At 46.9% G+C, this 17,290-nt stretch overlaps 1 long non-coding RNA gene across 2 annotated transcripts; it reads right to left on the bottom strand.

The window, feature by feature from the left end:
* Window positions 1-679: 679 nt before the first annotated feature.
* Window positions 680-14,258, bottom strand: LOC119717260 (uncharacterized). 2 transcript variants are annotated; one of them, XR_011809979.1, is made up of 3 exons: window positions 14,125-14,253; window positions 12,646-13,230; window positions 680-921 (listed from the first exon to the last, which is right to left on the bottom strand). It is a non-coding gene; the product is annotated as an uncharacterized lncRNA (long non-coding RNA). The 2 variants fall into 2 exon arrangements; XR_005266513.2 differs by lacking the exon at window positions 680-921 and adding an exon at window positions 9,979-10,232 and having other exon boundaries at window positions 12,646-14,258.
* Window positions 14,259-17,290: the final 3,032 nt, after the last annotated feature.

Genomic DNA, 17,290 nt, shown 5'->3' on the forward strand with positions numbered 1-17,290 from the left:
TTGTGTTGAAGACAGTCCACACACAGGAGCACTTTGTACACTCCTCTCAACTGGGTTAAAGGGTTGAGACACTGGCCAAAAAAAAAAAAAAAAAAAAAAAAAAGGAAAAGTGCACTTATCTCTGCATGGAAATTCTTGCAAGTGCTGGGATGAGCAGTGGGCATTTTCACCCATGTCTGAATACCTTTGAAACCTCACTGATGTGAGTAATATTTTATTTAAGCAAAAGCATTTCACTAACATTGGCCTGCCCAATTCCAGCACTGGCAACATGATTTGATTTCTCCTCAGTATTAATTTTTTTAAAATATTAAATTTTAATTTTTGAAAAATTAAATACATTTCCTTAGGAAAAAAAAATAATCCAATTTGAAATAAATAATTCTGTCCCCTAAAGCATCCCTAAAACAGATGGGTTCCTGGAACTTGTGCCAAAAAGCTTAATTTTTACTCCATTTCATTTCAGAATAAAATTATTTAAAGCAGCAGAATTTCTTGGAAAACAATTTTCTGATTGCCAGCCTAGTGTAAACTAAGTGCCAGCTGATCAGTGTCATTTATAGACCTGATCCCTGCCCCTTGAAGATCTCTCCCACTTGTAGGTCAAGATCAAAGGGCCGAGGATGCTAAATATTCATCACAAAGAGTTTATTTGCATAGGAAGTACAGCCCAGGAAGATTTCAGCATTACCCAGCAGCTTTCTTCAGGATAAAACGATTGTGGGGTGGGGAGGGGAATTCTTTGCTGTTAACAATACAGTGCAAAAAGGTCAAAAAGAAATCCAGCTGCAAATTACCCAAGAGACCATGAGATGTGCCCTCTTCGAGTCCCCATTCCTGCGAGTGGCTCGCCATCCTCCCCCTGCTCTCGCTCTGTTATTCAGGATGAATCCAGGCAAAGCTGATGTCGAGCTCTCTGACCTTTTGGGGCAGGAGATGGGGAATAGTTAGGCTGGTGTCTGGCACGCAGTCAGCTCTAATCAGAATAAATTACTGCTTCTCATCTGGAGCATTCTTCTGGCAGCTTCTAAGGGCCGGGTACTATTTTAATTCAGCTTAATCGGCCCCAGACAGAACGTGGGATGAGAGAGGTGTCAGCTCATCTCAAAGCTCACTGCACTCACGGGTTTCATGGGCACAGCACCAGGCACAAGGCTTGGTCCCAATAAGTGCAGAAGAGTTTTTGCTGAAAATCTGTTTGGGGGAAACTTTTGTTGTTTCTTGTGAAATTATTGGCTTTAAAACCTACTTCGTACAAACGTGCTTTTGAAGCTACATTTTTCTTAATATTAGAAACATTTGAAAGTACTCATTGATGAAGGAAATTATTTTGAAATTTTTATCCCATAAAGTAGGTCAAGTTAAGACTTGGAAACAAAATACAAGAGCTCTTCAGCTATCTCTGTATTGATTACTTCATGAAATACTTCCACATAAAACATAGAGGATATTCTAGAATTTGTTGTTTCAATGCATCTCAGCAGCCAGTGAAGCAGAGCACTCAGCTAATCGTGTGATTTCCCATGACAGACCATGTCCCATCTGGGCAATCCTGACTCATCATCAAGAGAAGTAGTACAAACAGGAAAAAAATGGTTTGTTTGTTTTTTTCTTCCAAAATAATTTTCAAAATGATGTATTTTTATTTTATGGGGAGATTAAGCCTGATTTCATTTCAGCTCAGAACTGGAACAGCTGTTGGGTTGTCAGCATCTCTTGTGATATAGAAATACAACCACATGAGTTCTGACCCAAATCCCAAAATCCAAGCTACCTGTTAGCAAAAACATCCCTAAAACCTCCTACTCTGAAAGGTGACTCCAGAAAATGGTTTATTTCTTCTTCAGCCTGCAACAAACGTTCTCATCCAGCTCACACAGGAACAGAACATCCTCCTTGCAACCCCAGGGAGTTGTTTGTTGGTCCATCAGAGCCACTGGCCTAAAGGATGCCTGGGCTGAGTTTTGTTCCTTCTTGACAATTCCTCTCCCCACATGCCTTTTTTTTATTTTTTTAATTTCTGACAGCCCAAAGATTGAATCCATCACATTATCTCTCCATCCTCTTTATGTAAAGTTGCTTAAAAACTTTGCTCATTTTTCCTCATAGAGAAATGATAAAATACCAATCACTGAAAGCAGCATGCACAATTGTGCAATCTACTCCTCCTTGTCTTCAGAGACACTTAACATCTATGAATTCTTAACCAGGAGCTAACTCTTCATTCATCAAATTCATCAATCATCTCAGTTGATACAAAATATTTTACACGAGTGTATTTCCATATTCTCTCTGACTGAATTATTTTAGGAAATGATTTGAGCTGCCTACTGATGCCTTTCTTTTAAGCAAGAAAATCCCACCACTTGTAAGAAAAGTCCTCATCCTTCCTGAATCGGACTAGTGTGGATTATTTCTGGAGCTGCACCACTAAAGGAGACACACAGTCCAGGCAGAGCATCACAAAGATAATTGCAGAAGAGCCATACTCAAACGCATGTAGGAGACTACATCCCACCCATTTGGACATCACTTGTCAAAAATCTCCATTCACATTTCCTTTCCACTATCCTGTTACACACCCTTTCAAAGCTGTTATGATAATCTCCAGCCTGGGACAAAAATCTGTGAATGTTCCTACGCAAGCAGTTTACATCTCCTACAGGCCATTAGTTTCTGTATATTTAACTTGAAAACCACTCCGTCATTTGGATACAATTCAGTTCATTAAAAGCTCATTTCACCTTCAAATCTGCCAAAACTTCTTGCAGTGGAGACCTGGGATTCTCCTCCTATATCCTTCCCATCACTGATCAGAATTTACACAAGTACCACAAAGCTTTCTTCCATCAGGGTTGTAAAGCAGTAATTCAGTATTTCTGCCCAACCTGTATTTAAAAGTGTGAGAACATTTTCAAACTCCTACTCCAAATATTTGAAAGTAATATTCGTAGATCATCTCCCTTTTCTCTCATGCGACCATGTTAACACTGCCTAGGGAATATTCTTGATCTATCATATTTTAGATCATGAGCATTTCTATATAGCTGCTGTTGTTTGCATTTATCCATCAAAAGTGTAGAGAAAATGTTTGTTTTCTCCTTGTTAGCCCTGGCCTTAAAGAATACATCCGAAATTCCTTTTTCTGCAGGCAATAATGCCACATATCTTCCACTGTCCCCATCACCTGTCCACTCTGCGAGGTGATTAACTCTATGATCACTATAAAAATGTTTTATTTAGTGGATAATTGTAAGTACTGGTATCTACCATTTCCAAATCTCTTGCTTTATTATCCTTGTTCAAGAAGGTCTTAATATTTAAGTGATTTACTGATCACTTAAAATGCCAGCCTACCCATTAGAAGGTACATTTCACTATGCATTGCCTAATTTTATAGTACATTATTTCTTTATAAACAGACACATTACTCTGAAGCATTAATTAAACCTCTTTGCCCATTATGAACTCCATTTGGAAGACAACAACGTAACCAACGGCTCGTCCTGATGGATGGGTCTGAGGCTCCACATTTGGCTCACACCAAAGAGCTTCCCGAAGAGTGGTGCTACCGGGGAACATTACGCCATGGAAAGCAATGATTTGTGGAAAGAAAGAGTTTAATGAATAATACATGGCATTTGCACTTCAGCAACCCAGTTTGCTAAACTATTTTGCATCAATAACCTGGTACTAAAAGGCTCTGTTTATTATTGCAAGCCTCTAAGGCTTTTTGAAATAGAATTACATCAGCCACATTTATAATACTTAAAGTTTGAAGCAAACTGCAGCTTGTTACATCACTGGAGAGAGCCCTCTCCCAACAGCATCTTCTGAACACATCTCTAGTGAAACTTTGAGGATTTTCATGTTTTCCAGCACAAAGACAGGACGTTTACTGCCAAGTTGGACAGGAGTGGTCCAACAACCATCTCCTTACCTTTTTCTCCTGGATTAGAAGTCCTCAGGGCACAACCACTCAAGATGAAGGAAGACTACCCCTGAAAGCCGTCAATAAGTACAAACTGTCTCCTCATTAGGCCTTCTACATGAGATTAATTCATCCTTCCCTTCCCAGCACCATCACCCCTGTTACCACCAACACTCATGGAGTTTCTTGCAACACAGGTACCCATCCCACAGGCTCAGCCCATTTCCAAAATCCGCGGGCTCCCAAGGCAGGAGGCAACTCCAGACTTTATGCCTTACTGCTCCCAACACCACAATGCCATCTTGCCCTGGAGCGTCCCCCTCTTCTGAGCTTTCTCCAAGACAGATAGCCTGAATTAGGAGATGGCCTGCAAAGAAATAAAAATCCAGTTCTCATTACTGGCTCTTGGGTGTTTCGGTCTTTACATATTTTCTTCTCAGGTGTGCATATCCTGAGTTATTGTCTTGTATGGCCTCCCCCTGCATCACTTCAGAGGCCACAACAGACACTCCACAATTCAAGGATTCAGGCATTCAGGACAGCATTGTGCCCTGCTGCATCTTAACATCCCCGTTAGAAAGTCAACATTTACCTACAGTAACACTGCAGGTGTATGCACAGATGTTCCCTGTATTTAGGATGGGAAATAAGCATGGTTTTTCAGGTACCACTGTGTGGAGCTGACTGGGAAATGATTTAATGGTGCCCATTTTAAATGAAAAAAAAAAAAAAAAAGCTATTAAAGGTTGTAGAAGTGCTGTCACAGTTGGAGGACTCTTGGCTGAGTTGAAACAAAGGCCACCCCATAAGGACTCAATTTATGACAAGCACAGATAACGCCAGGAGCAAGCAGCAGCACGTGCACCAGAGGCAGAGCAAAGCTTGACTTTGACTCACTGGAAACTCAACCACCGCACTGGGCACCTCACCCTGCGCCCACAGAAAGCAGCCCAGAGGGCTCCCTGTTAGCAAAGCCACGTCTCAGCTACACCCAGAGCTCCACACAGGCCTGGAAGAGACACAAAATGCATTAAAAGACAAAGGCAATGCAAGCGGGCTGGCAGCTCACGTTGCTTGCCAGCTATCGGCGTGCTCCAGAAGAAATGAGCTGACAGAGAAGGATGGGCTGGCAGGGCTTGATGCAGACCTCAAAGGAGGTGGCTGAACTTCTCACAGATTTGTCTCACACACCAACAGTGGACAGAAGCACATGCATGGAGCACACAGAAGCCATCCCACCGCCTTCCCCACCATCCTCACTGCCCTGGGTCTGGGTGCGAGGCCACCAGCTGAAGCGTATTCATTCACACGTGAACCCTCTTAACACAGAAATCTCCCCAGAGGCAAAGGGAACTCATTTGGATTCAAGAGGAGAGCTATGAGAACAGCTGCAGAAAGTGATGGCTCGGGAGGGAGCTGGAGGCTTGGAACAGAGATAACGCCGGGGGACATTCATCTTCTGGCAATGAGAGGAAGGCACGAGGGAGGAGAGCCAGGCTGCCGTGGAGGTGGACAGAGCTGCTCCAGTGCTCCCCAGCCCTCCCACAGGCACCCCAACTGGTCAGACCCTCACCAACCAGTCCTACCAGCACCCCAGGGCTTCCGCCAGCCTCCCAGCGTGTACAGCTTGCCACATCAAAGCAACCCAAGTGGAATAAAATTCCCTTTTTTTTTTTCAGGCTTTATGTTTACAATGAAAAAAAAAATCCAAATCACAAATTGCAGCCCTCTCTCATCAGTTACATAATTACTCTGCTGTTGCTAATTAGCTACTGACTGTAAGAATAACTTTTATCCCAGAAGCCAACCCTGGTCGGAGCAGGGCTGAAGGCTCAACCCAGCACCACGCTGGTGCTGAGCAGCCCTGCGGACACATCAGCTGGCCGCTGCTCTCCCCGCATTCAGAAGCTGTTGTAGGGACGAGCCAAAAGAAACACAGAGCGATGGTCGATTGAAAATGAGGAGGAAAAGCAAACGCTTAGGAAAAACCTGCTCAGCTGCACAAAAAAGCTTACCTGGGCCAAACAGTGACAAATTGCTCGCCCCACTGTCAGACCTGGAGACCTTTTCAGCAGAGATAGAGGAACACGCTGAGAAATGCCAAGTTACGCTCAGCAGAAAGATCTGGGACTGATGCAATTAAATCCCTAAAGGTCTAAGGGTAAATACAGCCGCGGTAATGAAGAGGGACATCGGACTCCAGATAATTAAATGTTCATTTTGATGCCAAGGGGATCAGAGTCCAGAAGCAGAAAGCAGGAGCCTGCCTGCAGCCAGCAAAGGGAAGGGCGGTGGGAAATGGAGTAAGGTGATGGTGAGGACGGGGCCAGCCTCAACCCCAAAGCACCTGGCTCCAAGAGGCACCACAGGGAATGTAGGGCGGGTGGAAGTCTGCAGGGACCTCACACCATGGGGTAGGAGCAATATTTGAGGGGAAACGACAAAAATCCCACAAAATCCATGCAGCATCATACCTACAGTCAACGCAGGGAGAAGAGCACAATTCCCCACAGCACACTGTAAACTGGGGGATGTGGAGGAGTTTTCTCATTCCCAGTGACAGACATCAGAGTGCTCTCGTTAAGTCAAAGTAACAACCCCACAAGCGGGGTTTACAGTAATGCACGGAGACGGACAGCTTAAGAAGGCATTTAGCAGGGGTGAGGGACAGGAGCATCACTGTACCTGGATATTTCAGTCACAGGTGCATAACCCCAGAATTTCCTGAAATATTGAGCAAAGCTCAACATAATTACAAAGGGTAGGCATTGTTTGCTACAAAAAATAAAGATAATATAAATAAAACACAGATCCCTGGTGGTTGGATGGTGGCATTGCCTGAGCATCCTGAATTTCCCTTTTCCTTAGGCCCAATGCAACCACAGCACCTTGGGCTTCAAAGTGAACTCCAAAAGAGAGATTTAACTTCATCACCATCAGAAGCTGAGGTTTTTTCATTGTTCACGAATATAAGACAACTGTAATTTCATTTCAAGGGGAATCAAAAAAAAGGCACATGGCACTGCTGGTTTTGGCACAAGTTTCTAGGAGATTCTTCTTCCATCACTGCAGGAAGGGGCTCTGCCAGACATTGCCTGCAGTGCCTGAACCTACAGCACATTGATAGCATCTCCTTCCCAGATAAATAAAAATTAAAAATGCGTAAAAATTAAGAAGATACTATTAAGAGAGGAGAGCTTCCACTGCAAATGGGCATTTTTCACTGAAATGATGAAAAACAGAACGGAAAAAAAAAAAAAAAGAACTGTTCAGTGTCACTGAAGATTAGTCATTAGTGACCACTTTAAGGAAAACAAGTCATCAAATCACCCCTTTCTTCCCCAAACAAGGCAGTCTTGGACAAATGAGGATTTTCCTCCTAGAGTGCTCGCTAGCATCACCAAGCAGGGGCATGGAGCAGGCAGCAACCTCCACCAGCTGATTGCTCTTTGTCCCAAAGGTCCTGGCTTTCAGGAGCATCCACTGCCTTCAGAGGGGCCTCAAGAACCAAACATGGCTCAGAAAGTGGCCGTGGGGCAAAGCCAGAGCTCAGTCGGAGCCTGCAGCCCACACAGCCAGCCCTTACCAAGCGTGCCAGCCACGATTTACAAAGTCACGTCACTCCCTGCTGTGACCTCCTCTCAGAAGGTGCACGGCCACAAGACGGACCTTCCCGAGCCAGCAGTGAGGTCAAAATGAAACACCCTGAAGCACCAGCAGAGAGGCGATGGTTTTTTCTCCTCTTTAAGAATTCAGCATCTAGAAACGTGCGTGGAAAGGGAGCGCTCGCAGCAAGGCTCCCGGTCTATACTTAGACTAATTACTTGCATCTTAACTACTTTGCAAACCCACAGAGAGAACCAAGTTAACTATTTCCCCATCTGAGGCTTTATTTTATTAATGAAAGCACTGCCAGAAGAATGACATGTTTGTTTTAATGATCCCGTTCCCCTAATTTACACAGCGCAGTCACTCAGGCCCTGCGTAGATTTGCAGATCAGCAAATGAACCTTGTTAGTGAGTGTGTGCAGCTCACGCGGGCAAAAACACTAACTAGCTTGATTTGCTGATCAGCAGATTTGTGCGATATTTAAATGCCTGTACAGCTCTAATTCATTAAAGCAAATCTAATGATTTTCCCATCAGCATTTTCACACCACCCCTTGCTCCCCTACAGAAGCGGCGGCTCGGTAACGTGACAACTCTGCCAGCACAGAGCCGTGGGACAAAGACTTCAGCCTGCAGCACAGCAGCAATCCTGCAGCACCTGCACCCTGTGGGAAGCACCACGAGGCAAACACGGGCCCCACACATGGCTCAGCCCCACCAGCATCCACCAACTACTGCAGGGAGGCTGAGCATCGGCTCCTGAGGATGCATCTCCCAGCTTGTACGCTCCTTCACACTCTCCTCTGTTCCTTACATGCTCTGCTCAACGCTCTTTGCAAGCTAATTCTCCTCCACCAAACCCCTAAACTTATATTTTTGACTGTGGTAATCTCAGCCTTCCACTTTTATCCCAGGTATATAAATATCTATCACTTATATTGTGTGAGCAGAGGGGACAGGACCCAGAGCCTTGCAGAGCTCCGGCAACCTCACTTCAAGAGGCAAAACCTGGGGAAAGGGTCAGAACTTCATTATTGAAAGCTGCAGCTTCCCAAACAGGCAGGCAGCAAACCTGCACAGAGAGAAGCGGTGCCAGTCGGAGCAGCTGTTAGGAAGGCTTTTTTCTTCTTCAGAAAACAAACAAACAAAAAATTAAAAAGACAGACACTGAAGATATGGGTAATCAATATGAAAAGATTTTCCTGAAATTACGGTTACGTTTTCTTTCGCTGTGACGCTTCCCTCTCTTTTCATGATTTATTTCCTCAAACAGTGAAAGCTTTTGACCATGGGGAAAGCATTCTCCGCATCCAGAGCTCTCCTCCAAAACATCACTTTTCAGACAACATGAACAAAAAATAGCGATGCAGTCTCACCTTGTGGAGCTCCACACAAACACTGCCTGAGGCTGCCCAGCTCAGCAGCTCCATCCCATCCCTCCTGCCTTCCCCCCACTCGCTCTCAAGCTCTCCTGCCCTTCCCAGGCTGCCTGTGCCAGGCTCAGCCTCCCCAGGTCCTCACCTCCACCCCAAAGGACTCGTGTCCAAGGCCAGCACTCACACTGGGCATTTCCTCAGTCTGGAGAAACCAAAGCCAAATCCCCTCCCCGGTCGTTGGCGGGTGCTCCATTTGGCAGATATCTGGGCAAACCAGATGGATAAATACCCAAAATGGACACTTTGCTCAGCCCTGGCATTAGCAGCTATACCTTGCACACAGATGGCATCTAAGCTGGCTTATTTGCAGAAGCACACGGGAATCGGCCCTGCAAGGAGCAGGCTGGGTTTTGGGGACACAGAAATCATGAGTGAAACCTGAGCCCCAGGTTCACATACACCTTGGAGTAAATATACAACAGCGGGATCTGTGCTGGTGCCTTCAGGTGGGCTGAATGCCCGTCCTTGTCCTGACTCAGCCACCTTTCCCTTCCCACCTTTCCTTTCCTCACCCTTCCCTTCACCCTAATTCCATTCTACTGGATCCTCGCAGACATCCCTTCTGCAAACCGTACCCAAACGCATGCACAGTCAGGATGGGAAACAGTTGTGCAGCTCCCAAGGAAAAGAAAATTTTTCCAAGTCCCCAGAGAGGAAGAAAATTCATGCACAAAGTGTGCAAAGTGTTCTGCTTGCCACGGGGTTCATCAGCCCCTGATGTATGGGCAGGGACAGTGGTGTGGGCACTGCTCGGGGTCATTTCACAGATCCCACAGCCCCCATTGGTCTGCAAGGAGTGGTCACCGTGCAGAAGTTAATTAATATAGAGCACAAGGAAAGGAAAAACACCCACCAGCAGGCACCAGAAGCAAGCAGTGCCTGCACAGGACACCACCAGGCTTCAGGTCCAACCCAAACGACCAGCACTTCTCGCACTTGTTTCAAAGCAAGCCTTCAAGTGAGCAGCAGCAATACAGCTGGTCACGCGTCACCGCTGTGAAATGCATTAAGCCATTTGATTTAATAAATGATGCAATTACAATTATACATATTAAACACGACTGGCCGGTGTACAGCCAGCTCCCGAGCAGCGTGTTTCAGAAAAGCTGCTCTGTCAGCGTACACCGGGCGAGATGAATTAAACAGACACACCGAGGGCTTCTACGGGGAAAGGCAGACGAGGCACGTCCGCGTGTCCATCTCTATTAACTCAGCCCCTGCTTGGATTTCTGCCTTTGTGCCAGGAAATGGGATTCCTGCAAGGGAAGGCACAGAGCACATCACCGGCAGACACGGGTCATCCAGTGCATGTACCTCGCTCATACAATGCACCCTGCTAACAAAGTCTCGTGGCATCCCTCCACCAGCACTGCGCTTGGTCCTTTTAGGTACTGAGGGTCAAGAGGTGCCACATGGATAAGCATAAATGAAAAGAAGGACTGAAAATACACTATCCTTTTCCTGCCCCAAATATCATATCATAACGAACAATTTATTTTTTTTTAATGTCCTGAACTTTGCAGAGATGCAGATATGTAGGTATAGAGCACAAACCCCCATGAACAAATGCACCAGCCTCCTGCAAAGCAAACTAGAAATAAACAAAAACCTTGTGCTGTAGATTTACACCAGCCCCTTGCCACGTGCTTGCTGTTGCTGGGTGTGTGACCAGTCCTAGCAGTCAGAAGTGATCAGGGTGATTGTGGTGGTCTAAACCCTGAGTGGGCCAGCTCAGCTTTAGTGCCTTTAATGAACGTTTGGCTCTTCCACAGCCCACCTCTTCCTCCTCTGGGGCAGTTCCTCTCACTTGATCCAACGATTTCAACTTCTGAGCCACAAGTCCAACAGAAGAGGAGACCCAGAGCTTTTCCCTTCCTATAGCCCAGGAGAACCCACCCCGTCGATGCACGGAAACTTCTCCCAAAGCGGAGGCCAAACAAGCAGATGCTCCCCTGCCTTCGAAATAAACAGCACTAAAATGCCAGCAGCTTGGGTTGCCCTGTGTGCTCAGGGTTTGGTTTTGTCTCGTGCTCCATCTGGGTCCCTCGTGCTGCTCTCCCAAGAGGTACTGTGTCAACGTGTTATATTTGGGCATGAGGAAAAAAAAAAAAATAAAAGTGAGCAGCCTCTCTGGAATTCCTTCATTTGCCATTTTTATCATCTTTAAGAGCACCTACTTCCAGATGGAAATGCAGACTGGCATGAACTGCGAGCCTTCCCTGCTGCCTTCTGTTCACTCCTGCTTTGCCAGGAGAGATTATGTCCCCGGACAAGCTGGAGCTTCACGCCCGCAGCAGACAGCCCCATTGAGTCAGTCCTTCCCGGGCTCATTTTAGCCATTTGCATTAACTTTTGGCATTTGTTTACAAGCCCGTGGTCTGGGTCTGACAGATCTATATTTACCAGACTACATTAGGATGCTGTCGGATTATTTCTTTTTAAATGGAGAAATAGGGTATTAAGAATCATTTTAAACGAGAGCCTTGACAAAAATATCATTGCACTTCTCTGCGAGGGGCTCGGTGCCATCCCCTCGTGGCCGCGCTGCCACAAGGGCACCTTGCAGAGCTCCGAAACCAACTGCGCCCACTCCAACTTCACCCTGGTGCCCCCAACCCCAGTAATTACTGCTGCAGATCTCCCTGTCCCCCAGCACGCTGTGCAAATTGACAAATACATTCCTGTCTCCCAGCCCAAAGCCTCCTCGCTAGCAGCCAGCAGAGAAAATCCTCATCGTGGAGCAGCGCAGAGCCAACGCGCACCGAGCTCCGCAGCGTCGCGTGCAAACGAGGGACGGAGCTAACTCGATTTTAACGGCACTGGACTGAGAAGCCCAAATCTAAAAAAAGGTAAAATAGACAGAGAAGGATAGCCAGTTGTCATGGCAACAGCGAGATATGAAAGCAAGAGCTGATGGAACCTTTACAGTTATTTAAATGCTTATTATAACATTATGCAAAACGGCTGAGTAAAGAAAGCGGAGAGGTTAACGTACTTATAAGAAAAACAGTCATCGTGGGATGAGCAAGGTAACAATTTATAAGTCAAAAATAAGGCCTTGTTTAAATAGAGCCATTTGAAATAATGATATAATTATGCCCTCTTAAATTAAGAAGGGAAATTTGTTTTGAAGAGCGGAGGAAGGAGGGGATTCGTGTTGGGCCACAGCGCTGGGTGCTAACTCACTGCTCCCCGACAGCACAAGTCCTCCTCCAGCATCTGCCCTTTGCAGCCCTCAGCCCCAGAGGGATGGCTTGGGGCAAAAAAGAGGCATTTCTCATGTGAACCAGCACTATTCCTCTTCTTCCTCACCAGTCTCACCATGGTGTTTTTATTGTTTTGCAGCAGCTCCGTTTGGGTTCCCACTTTTTCCCCTAGGGCACGCTGCGCTCTGAGCAGTGACACAGCACGAGCACAGGTCACATCACGGCAATGCAGAGAAGATTTGGGGCCAGGACTTCCTCTGAAACTCATTTTGTGCAAAACCAAGATATTGCCACACACAGGCAAAGGCGAATCAAGGTGTGTCAGAACAAGCTCAGCACCCACAGAGACCTGCTATGTCCCCCTGCTTTCCTGGTCACCCACCCCCTGTATGAGCTCCATACATCCAGAAGGATTTATTACCCTTCTTCCTAAGAAGAAAGGAAAGAGATTCTTGTGACTTACCTCTGCAGTCCCCATAATTCACCCAGAGCCTGGATCGGGCCAGCCTGGTGGGGACTTTCTTCTGGAGAGGCAGGCAGGAGCTGAGCAGTGTAAATCCCAACACATCTGTGCCCCAGTCTTCAGGCTCGGCTCCTTCCTACAGTCATTTGTCAAGCGCTTTTCATCTGAAACATGATTCTGGGATTCAATTACTTTATAAAGTCAATATTTTAGGTCACAGCTTATGCATCAACAAAGACATCTCCTGGGATTCGAGCTTAGCGCGATGCAGCTCAAAGTAATGTTCCCCGCGCTGCTCCAGCTAAAAAAGTCAATAAGGTGCGTTTGTTCCCCCCACATTTCACTCTCAGAGGCTGCAAAATTATTGTTCACTTTCATAAATTTAAAGCTTCAAGAAGGAGCAAGCATTCCTGGCCGCATTATTTCCAAGGAGATAAGAGAGGATTGCTCCCCTGCTTCCTCTCCACGTTCTTGGCAGGTTTTCACTCCCGCTGAGCTAATAAACAGGCACCGGTCAAAAAATTTGCTCAGGATGGGTTTGCCCACGGGAAGGGTCAAAGCAAGGTCTGGAGCATCACCGAGCCCCTGTGATGAGATGAATTTCAAGTATCAGAGGCAGATTTTCAGCACTGGAGGATCACCAAGCACCCAGCCCATGGCCTCAATCCAAAAACCCCAAAAAAGGCAGAGCCCCAGCTGCACCCTCTGTTAGCTCAGGTGTCCCAGGAACATGCAGAGGGGCTAAAGATAACCCAGAGTTGGAGACAATGAAAATCTGAAGTATTTGGGCACGGGGGAGAGGAAGGAGACCTGCTGAAGACCAAACCTTGCACGAGGAACCAGAACATGGGACAAAGCAGAGGTGTCAATGAGGGGAAGATATCAGGATAAGCTGGTTAAAAACACCCTCAGGCTGGAAACTGAGAGAAAGCCTCTAATAATCTAAAGGGAAAAGGCTAGGAGAGCTTTTTTTTGTAAGGAATAGGAGAGAGGGAGGACATCTGCCTGGTTTTTGGGTGGCTCTGGATGGATTAAGGAAGGTGGCAGGCACAGCCCTGCAGCAACAGCAGAGAATGGAAGCTGGAGCCTCCCACTATCGCAGCTTTGTCACCACGCAGTACAAATATAACTCCTCAGGATGTTAATTAAATGCTTCAGGCAGTCTAGGAATAAAAGTTCCACATTTCATTCAGGATGGGGGCTCTGTCCCTCCTTGTTACGAAACTGAGCTCGATATTAAATTAAATACTTCAAATTATTTTTTTCCCTCCTGAAATCATCCAAACAGTAAATTCTGAGTCTTTGTTTAACAGGCTATCTATTGATCTTTGCCAAGGCCACAGCACTTCATAAATCTCCACTGAAGCCAGAAAAGCATTAAAAAAAAAAAAAAAAAAGACGGGATTAGAAGTTAATGCAATTCAGATCACTTTCTGAGAAATACTTTCAAGTCCAGCAGCATATTTTCAGCAAACAGACCCCAAGGAAGCCCTCCTGCTCAGGGCACACCACAGCCACAGTGCTCAAAGACCCAGGAGCACGAGCGCACCCATTGCAAGGTTGGGGCTGGATTTCAGATTTCATCTGGCCCCCACCACCCCCAGCTCTCCCGTCTCAAGGCTCAGCAGGGAGCAAAAATGTGGTAAAGGTGCCTTTATGCCCTCAGAAAGAGGAAGAGCTTTCACCACCAATATTCAACAGGAATATTCAATCTGAGCTGCTTAGAAAGGGAGAATTGCTAATTAGCTTAGCAGCTAATGAGGATTACCCAGCCTGGGCACCTTACTGGGATTGCTCCAGCTGGGGCTGGGGCTGAGCCCTCCTGGTGCTGAGCAGAGCCCTGAGGGTGGCCGAGGGAGGTGGTCGGCCACCCAGGGCATCCCCCCAAAACTACCCCAGCCCCAAATCAGCCCTGGCAGGAAGAGATGAAAATCCTCAGGCCCTGCAATGTCTCTTTGTGCCAGTTTTAAGGTGTGCTTTAGGAGCTTTTACCACCAAACAACCACGGAAGGTTATTCAATTAACAGAAGTTAGTTAAATGAGAAGACCAAACAGCAGCAGCACCACGTTTAACACCAGATAGAACAAACACTCTCCTTTGACACTCTTTACCCATTGATAAGGTTTGATAAAGCTGTTAGCTTCACGGGCATTTTCTGGCAAATGAGCCATAAAATAGGAGAGTTTAAGTATTATCCCTAAATGGCAAACCTTCCAATTATGCTGGAAGAAAAATTACTACATCCTGCTAATTATAGCATCCATGGCTTGGGTTTGTTTGAAGAGAAGCTCACTTCATTTAAAATAAATACCAATTTTGAAAGCAAGATGGGGGTGCGGGGAGAGAAGAAGGGAAATGGGCGATGAGAGACCTGGAATATGTGAAGCAACCGCGTGCAATGGGAACACACTGCAGCCAGTGCGGGGCACCACATCCATCCTGCTGGGACAGCCCCATCTCCAGCACCCCCTTTAAACTGGTCCAGAGCTGGCTGCCAGCCTCCTAAATTACCTCGGGGATGCAGCACATCCTCACAGCTCCACCCGCATCCCAAAATCAGGGGTTCTCCACCCAGCTCTGAGCTGGGACCCGCAGCCAGCAGGGCAGTGGCAGCAGCGGGATGTCCCACGTGTGCCAGGATCTGTCATGGTTTGGGGGATGCTCTTCTCCTGCTGCCATGGGTAAGACGAGATGTGCAGGTGGATGCAGGTGGAGTTGTGTGTCTGCAGGTGGAGAATGCCCCTCAGCTGCATTCCCCACAAGGGGGGCTTCCCCTGACGTGACATGATAAAGGCAGCAAGAAGTCCTTGGGCTTAATTCTCAATAGAAGGATTAATTTAATAATAAAACAGGGTTTTTTGAAAACACTCAAGTTTTCAGTGAGAAGAAGTAGCAAAGGGGAAAAGAGCAGCAAGAGCAGGTGTGAGACCACTGCTGCCGATAGCAGCACCACAGCGTGACCATGCCAGGCTGAACCAAGACAGGGTTTTGGTTTCTCTCGGTGGTTTCTCTTTCTCCTGTGTCCTGCCCCACGTTAGCCCGGGCTGCAGGGAAGCAGAGAACATCGTGCCATTCACCAAATGGGCTCACTCACTGGAATTTAGGGCCTTCTTTTGAACAGCATTGAGGCCTTTGGCCCTTCGCTGCCACGTTCGTGCAAAGCTTGTGGCCCACCAAGGTGTCAGGAGCTGCTGCAAGCTTGGCAGGAGAGGTGAACAACATGTGGTAGAAAAGGGCCAGTTTCATGAAAGATAAAAGCGTGGTTTTGAGGCAACATGCTGGCTCTTTTTGGTTACAAACTGTTGCGTTTTGTGAAGAGGTCAGAGGAAGGCCGGTGCTGGGCTTTGCTCCATCCTTCCTTTTACTCTTATGCAGGGGCATGGGGATGAGGCGCACGGGAGGAGAAAGGGGTTGGGTGCAAATCGCCAACAGACTGAGAAAAATACAAGTAAAACTCAAGAAATAAACCTTCTCTGAGATTATTTTTAAATAAAAAGCTTAGAAGGAAACTTCTAACCCTCCATGAGGGGTTTGTGGGATGGAGGCAGGTGCCATAGGGAGCACCCAGCCCTGGCGGCTCATGGAGCAGATCTCTGAGCACCGTCAGCTTGGCTGCCAACCCCAAAGCACTGCTTTTTGCAAGGATCCCACAAAAGGCTCTGTTTTGACTGGCAGTCCTGCCTGCGAACTCCCTTGCCCAACACCGAAACCAAAACACTGCAAGGCGTGCAAACAGGCGAAGAGAAACAGTTCTGAGATGGGCAGGGATGAATATTCATGGCAGTATTTTGGTTGCACCCAGACTATCTTTATAGCACTCCAAGGCTGGAGCTCGAAACAGTGACAGCAAGAAGAAGCCTAATTAGCATGAGAGATAGTAATTAAGGATGCAAGTGGAGTAGACGCTGTAACGAGGGCAGGAGGGCACTAGTGACACCCTGCCCATCCCAGTGCCTATCCCAGCCCCCTAAGCTCAGTATTTCCCTCTGCTTGCACAATAAAAACGGAGCCCAGCACACGTAACACACAGACAGGTGCCTGAATCCTGACACGGGGATGTTTTGTAAGGAAAAAAAAAAAAATTGAGGGCTTTGCTGGCAGGCAGCCCCTTCTGCTCGGTGAGCAGCAAACACTGCACGGTGAGCAGACCGCACAAATGCAGGCTTAAGGTGGGCTGTTAAGAGAGACAGATTAAAAACTGGGGCTGTAGGATTCATTAACAGAAATGGGGAGGCAGTGGGGTGGTGGAGAGACTTCTGAGAGCCCCGTGCCAGGGTCAGCCTTCCCAGATCAGGGCATTCCCATGGCATGTTGCCACTGCTGTAGACACCTCGCTGCATGGTTGTGTGCAGCCTGTTGGACCAGCCCGCAGGTCCCACCACAAAAAATCCCTCAAGCCTCACTGTAACAGCTTCTAAAACAAAAGGAAAAAAAAAAAAAAAAAGCCTGCCCTAAAAGTCAGAGACGAGAGGAGCTGTCTCAGCAGACTCAGTGCAGTGCAGAGCAGCTACATCTGGAGGCAGCCACACATCCCCAGAGCAAACTGTGCCATCCCCAAACTCTCTGGGATTTTCCATGTGGGCAAAACGTGGGCTGAACAGGATCAGGAGCTAAATCCCACTAAAAAAGGCACTAAATATGTTA

This window comes from Anas platyrhynchos, chromosome 5 (genome assembly GCF_047663525.1).
Source record: "Anas platyrhynchos isolate ZD024472 breed Pekin duck chromosome 5, IASCAAS_PekinDuck_T2T, whole genome shotgun sequence".
In the NCBI taxonomy this organism is placed as follows: domain Eukaryota; kingdom Metazoa; phylum Chordata; class Aves; order Anseriformes; family Anatidae; genus Anas; species Anas platyrhynchos.